Consider the following 6,901-nt stretch of genomic DNA (forward strand, 5'->3'; position numbering starts at 1 on the left):
GTACGGACACACAGGGTTTGCACACTGACCAGCCGATAGGGGGCTGATAAAAAGAAAAAAAAACAACAACAAAAAACAAACAAAAAACCAAAATTAACAATAACAAAACAAACAAACACACTCAAAGACATCAGCATAAAACATACGCCCCCGGACATGGTGAGTTTTTCTTAGCTCACACCGACTCCCACAACAAAACAAGCCCATGTCATGCCCCATTCTATTGACGCGGTGTACATTTTGGACACGTTTGGGGGGCGACTGGATAATAACGTGTTTCATTTGTTGCTGACACTTTCCCGAGAACACACTCGTGTAACATTGGACAAAATGTGATCTGTGCGGCACTCTTGACGACACAGCAGCTCCCGACGTGTCCTTCCGGTTAGAGCTGTGAAAATTATTTTTTTAAATTGCGTAAACAAGAGGAGGGAGGGCCCAGAGGAGACGGCGTTGAATAGACCGGCTTCTTCCCTCTCTACGCAAAGACGGGATGTTCAAGGTAGGTACGTTTAATAATTTACATACTAAAACAATCGTTTCGAACCTGGTAGGATTTCCGTAATAAGCTACCATTCCAACAAACACAATAAAGAAAAGACTTAACCCAGACCCAACCCCTAACCCTGACCCCCTACTCCAACCCCAAACTACCACCGTCTATTCTAGATCTACTCTGTTTCATAGCGGTCGCTCGTTACGGAATACCTCCCTCGAACACATTTCGATTATCGTTGTCTATCGGAATGCATTTTTTCCTACTGGTTGGAGGTTGGAGAATGCTTAGCGGGTGGTTGGCGGGTGCTTTGGTCTGGTTTGCTCCTTATTCCCTATCAAACATCTGTCGTCCTTATCTCTCCTCCTTCTTTTATGTGTTTGGTACTCTTTAGTAACACCTCTAATCCTCGGTCCTTATATGACCTAATAGTGTTACAAGTGCCATAAAACGCCTACTAAAACAAACGAGAATGCATAGGTATAGAATACCTTTGCTTATGTCCTCAAGATACATTACTACTAAATATCCACAACTGGTTATCTATGGAGACGGAGTTCGTGGAATGACGGCGGTACCTTGGTAACAGGCTGAAAAGCTGTAAGTCCTAGAGGGGGCCTAAAACGAAAATTGGATTGAAACAGCTGGCCAGTTGATGTTTGAGAAAACAAAAGCAGACCGACACCATAAGTCATTCTAGTTCTGAGAAAAAAACAAAAATACCATGGATAGACAAAACCAACTTATGGGAAAGAAAATAAGTAGGATCTACAAGTGGCGCATTCCAACTATCTACCGGCCAGTGGAATTATTGTGAAATTGTAGGAGACGCCCAAAGAGATGTAGGCCTATTATATAAGACTTGAATAACATCTTGACCTTTCAAAAAACTTACACTTTTCAACACAGTGAAGACGTTTGCAATCCCTAGTGTTCTCTCAAAATGATTCACTGACTTTTTTTAAACTGTTATATATAGGATATTTTAAAAGACACATTTGTAACTTGTGCAGTCAGAACCATGTTCAGATTAATAAACTTATAGTTTTATTTATATTTCTTTTGAATAAACATTTTGTCTAGCCTGTACAAATGTAAATGGAAACGCTTCAGCACTGAAGCGGCTAAAGCTTGTTCAGTGCATGTTGTAGTTGTAGTTGTAGTTGTTGTTGTTGTTGTTGTTTTTGTCGTTGTTGTTGTTGTTGTTGTTGTCGTTGGTGTTGGTGTTGGTGTTGGTGTTGATGTTGGTGTTGGTGTTGTTTGTGGAGGTGGTGGGGGTGGTGTTCTTGTTGTTCTTGTTGTCGTTGATTTTGTTGTCGTAGCTGATTGTAAAGTTGCTTTCAAAGTTGCTGTTGATATTTTGATTTTGCTATTGTAGAAATGTTTGCGTGTGTGTGTGGCAGGGTGTATGTGTGTGTGTCTACACCCTATTGTGTGTGGGGGGTAGCTGTTGGTGTCGTTGATGCTACTGCAATTTATAATGCAGTTATTGTTGTAGTTGTTGCTGTTGTTGTCGTCTCCCTGCTGTCTTATTTCATGATGTTCCAATTCATCAAAACTTGCTAATCGTTTCAGGGACAACATTGTGACGGGAACAAATGAGTCTGCTTCTGCTGGTACCCGCAAATGACAGCACCAACAACAACTACAAAAATGTGGTAAAATACAAATCCTTACCTAATACAACAGCGGAACTCCAAAACCAGGAACAGGACACATTTCGTTCAATATTGCCGACCTTACCGACGGCAACCACACCATCATTTAAGTCTAACAGATGGTAACAGTGGCTTCAGTAAACCATTTACAAAAGCTCCAAAAGCTTTGACGGCAAAAGCTCGAGACGTTGAAGAAATTCCTACGTCAGAAATAACAAAACCAACTCTTCTAGAACGCAGTAGCGACCCCAAGCATTTTAAACCTTACGAGGTGTTTGTGAAGAAACCGCAAAACTCAGAGGAGGTCCTCCAACAACCTGACCACAGGTAACAACAACGGCAAGATAAAACTCACCACGCTTCAACAGCAACAGCCAGAACAATCTCAACAGCAGCAGCAGCAAAAGCGAACTAACCAACAGCAGCTCGAGCCTGTACTGGTAATGACGTCTTGAACACATTAGAGCAGCAGCGACAGAAGGGCGACATGGATCAGCCACCTGACTCCCAGACGGCAGGTAAACCAGCAGGTACCTCCCAAGTGCCGCAGGACCACCAGTACGACCCCCAGTTGCAGACCAACCAGTCTGATCCCTTTCTGCAGCAAACAGACAACCTTCTGATGCAACTACTTAAGGGAGATCAACAGCAGCAGCAGCAGCAGCAGCAGCAGCAGCAGCAGCAGCAGCAATGTCAGTTTGTTTCCCCACAGCAAATACCCCTTGAACAACAGCAGCAATACCCACAACAGCATGACCCCCTACAACAACAGCAACAGCAACAACAACAACAGAAACAACAACAACAACAACTACAGCAGTACCAGTTTGACCCTCTACAACAACAGCAACAACAACAACAACAACAACAGTACAAAACCCAACAACAACAACGACAACAGTACAAAACCCAACAACAACAACAACAACAACAACAACAACAACTACAGCAGTACCAGTGCGACCCCCTACAACAACAACAACAACAACAACAACAACAACAACAACAACAGTACAAAACCCAACAACAACAACAACTACAACAACACTACGACTTCCCACAGCAACAGCTACAACTTCAGCAGTACCAGTGCGACCCCCTACAACAACAACAACAACAACAACAACAGTATGACTGCATACAACAAAACCCCTTTCGACAACCACAAGAAGTACAACAGCAACTACAGCAACAGCAGCTGCTGCAGCAGTACCAGTGTGATTCACTGAAGCAACAAACCCATGAACAACAACAACAGCAACAGCAACAGCAACAACGACAGCGACCGCAGCAGCAGCAGCAGCAGCAGCAGCAGCAGCAGCAGCAGCAGCAGCAACAACAACAGTTTGACCCCGTACAACAGCAACACTTTGAACAACAGCAACAGCAACAACAACAGCAACAACAACAGCAACAACAACAACAACAACAACAACGACAACAACGACAACAACAACAACAACAATCCTTTAAACAACAACAACAACAACAACTACAACAACAACATCAAAAACTTATGCAAATAATGCAACAAAAACAACAACAAAAAAGACAAAAAGAATTACAAAGATTAAGCAACAAATTACAGAACCAATTGGGTCGGGTGTTGAACCTAGACACGCATGATCCACGAAAGCAACAAAAAGTTGGACAACAACAACAAGAAAAGCAAAAACAACAGACAGCTTCCGACCCTCTCACACAAAACCCCAATAAACGCGATGACGACTTTGACCCGAAGCTGTTGAAAAAACTAGACGAAGATTTCAAAGCCGATCCCAACCGAGACATTTCTCTCGACAACATTAAAACGAATCAGCTTGTCAGGTTAACGAGGGAAGAAACTATAATGTTACTGTCATGGATAAAGGAGCCTCTCAGGTCAAGGATTCAAGGTCAATGTCATACCATTCTTCGACACAAGCAAGACCTGAGAGACGAGCAGCAGCGGCAAACTACGTCACATGACCAGCAAACTAAGTCATATCACCAGCAGGATTCCCAAACGCCACAGCCACCAGGCCAGTCACAAAATCAACAAGACTCCCCGACAGGACAACGATGTGATAAAAAACAGCAGAAGGAGCAAAAACAACAGGAGCGACGACGAAGACAACAACAACAGCAGCAACAGCAGCAGCAGCAGCAACAAGGGGAATATTCTGGAGATAAGAAGCTGTCCCTTCAAGAACCCTCATTCAATAGAATCCAGAGAAACAACACGGCACAGATACAACAAGACATGCCAGACCAGTTGAAGCAGCGCTACGTGTGCCCAACCCTTCCTGAGATACCATGTGTGATGTATCTAGACATCTCAGCTCTCATCCCATTGACGACGCGACCCCAGTCTCAACTTACAAATGTACCGCAATTTGTAGATCCCAAACCTAAAAACTCTAATATGTTGCCCTCATTAGTGATACGGGCAGGCTCACGCGGTCTCTCCTCCTCACACTCCCCTGCATCAGGACAAACTCCTGGCTCAGTCCATTCTCCTGTAACGGATCAATTGCGTGGACCAGCCCATTCTGCAACACGTCAATCTCCCCAGGCAGACTGTTCATCTGTAACAGGCCAATCCCCAACGGAAAGGAATTCATCTGCAATACAACAGTCTCCGAGGAAAAGGGGTTTTTTGGTAACAGGTCTATCTCCTGTCCCAGGCCATTCTGCAACAAGCCAGTCTCCATGGGCAGGGTATTCATCTGCAACAAGTCAATCTCCCCAGGTAGGCTATTCATCTGTAACAGGCCAATCTCCAAGGGGAGGGAATTCTTCTGTAACACACCAGATTTCAGGGGCAAACGGTTCTTCTGTGACATGTCAATCTCCCCTTGGCCATTCTGTATCAAGCCAGTATGCGAGAAAAGTTTATTCTCCTGTAACAAGCCCATATCCCCAGACAGGCTATACTCCTGTAACAAGCCCATATCCCCAGACAGGCTATACTCCTGTAACAAGCCCATATCCCCAGACAAGCTATACTCCTGTAACAAGCCCATATCCCCAGACAGGCTATACTCCTGTAACAAGCCCATATCCCCAGACAGGCTATACTCCTGTAACAAGCCCATATCCCCAGACAGGCGATACTCCTGTAACAAGCCCATATCCCCAGACAGGCTATTCAGCTGTAACAATCCCAAATCCCAAGGTAGGCTATTCAGCTGTGACAGGTCAATCTCCAGGCGAAGTGTATTCTTTAGAGACACATCAATCTCCTGGGGCAACCCATTCTTATGGAGTAGGTCAATCTCTCCAGGCAGGCTATTCATCAGAAACAGGTCTAAATCTCCAGACAGGCCATTCATCAGTAACAGGTCCATACCCCACGGCAAGCTATTCCACTGTATCAGGTCCTTATCCCCAGGCAGGCTATTCAGGTCAATCTCCGAGGGCAGTGAATTCTTTTAAGACTGGCCAATCTCCTGAGGCTACCAATTTTTCTGTGACATGCTTTCCTTCCATAACGTGTCGTTCTCGCGCTTCACTTTCGGTCCCAGCAGGTTCTGAAATGTATTTTCCCCCATTAACACAACGGCATGCCCAGATGCTTCATCACACCTTCGAATCCTTTTAAAGCCAAACTCCTTCAACACCATCCGAACAGGTAACCTGGGCCTCCGAATTAGCCAACATGAGCCAACACGTCATGGATGTCAGAGCAGATGTCAGACTAACCGCCCAGGCAAACAGAAGGTCCCTGTGCGAGAGTAACGAATCAGCAGCTGGAAACCCTCACACATTCCCGCCAGTCGTCTCTCAAGTCTCTCAAGCGCCTCGTTCTTCCAGGTTGGACATGGTGGGGGTGGACAGCAACATCCAGCCAACGCAAAGCCCCAGCTCTAGCAACCTGGCCATGACACCTTCGCCAGTCCCCAGCTCGAATGAACACAGCCCAATACCCCCACCCAGCATCAAAAACTTAAGTCCAACGTAACTGCTGTCTTCAACTAGCTCGAGTAACGTAAGCACTCAACAACAGCAGCCTCACCGCTTGGCATCCCTATTGAATACAGGAGACCATCGACCGTGAGCACCAGTGAAACTATTAGTTCCACAACATCTCAAGGGAATCCCATGGTAGTTCACAATAGCAACACTTCTTACCCCGATCCCAGCGCAAAATATTTTTTACGAGACCTCGCCATTTCAGCCCAGTACGAGTAATGTGCACATTAAATCTGAGTCCTCCCACACTCTCTGGTCCATATTCCAGCAGCACAACGCTCTACCCTCCTCCTGCGCTTAGAGCCACGATTCCCTCGTCGGGTAGCAGTTCAGGTATTCTCAGACATATCCACCCACCTACTTCTAATACAACAACCTTCGGAAGTACCACTCCGATGTTTCCCATCGACAGTGTCTTTGGCAAGGTGTCTCCATCATACCATAATGTGCATCAAGCGCCTGTTCCGTTTATGGCTTCAAAGACATCTAACAGAGCAACTTTCATTTTCGAGTGCTCCATGTGACCAACAGGCTGAGCAATCGACGGCACTTCCTGGTCGCCCTTCAGAAGTCGTTTCATCTCAGGCAAATTTTGGAACCTTACAAGACACCGTTCAAATCTCGTCAAATTCTGGCAGTCCAAGAGAGGCCGCACCATCTCCGTCAAAGACCGGCAGTCATCCAAAAGGCGTTCGAAAATCCACAAATCGTAACAACGATGCATCTTCTTCCACGATTCTCGTCAGGGAGAAGATATCGCACGATGATATAGAGAGAGACGAACAGAGTGGTG

At 45.4% G+C, this 6,901-nt stretch overlaps 1 pseudogene; it reads left to right on the top strand.

The window, feature by feature from the left end:
- Window positions 1-250: 250 nt before the first annotated feature.
- Window positions 251-4,443, top strand: LOC118478192 (annotated as a pseudogene).
- The last annotated feature ends 2,458 nt before the right edge of the window (window positions 4,444-6,901 follow it).

Source organism: Aplysia californica, unplaced genomic scaffold, assembly GCF_000002075.1.
Source record: "Aplysia californica isolate F4 #8 unplaced genomic scaffold, AplCal3.0 scaffold00409, whole genome shotgun sequence".
NCBI lineage: Eukaryota > Metazoa > Mollusca > Gastropoda > Aplysiida > Aplysiidae > Aplysia > Aplysia californica.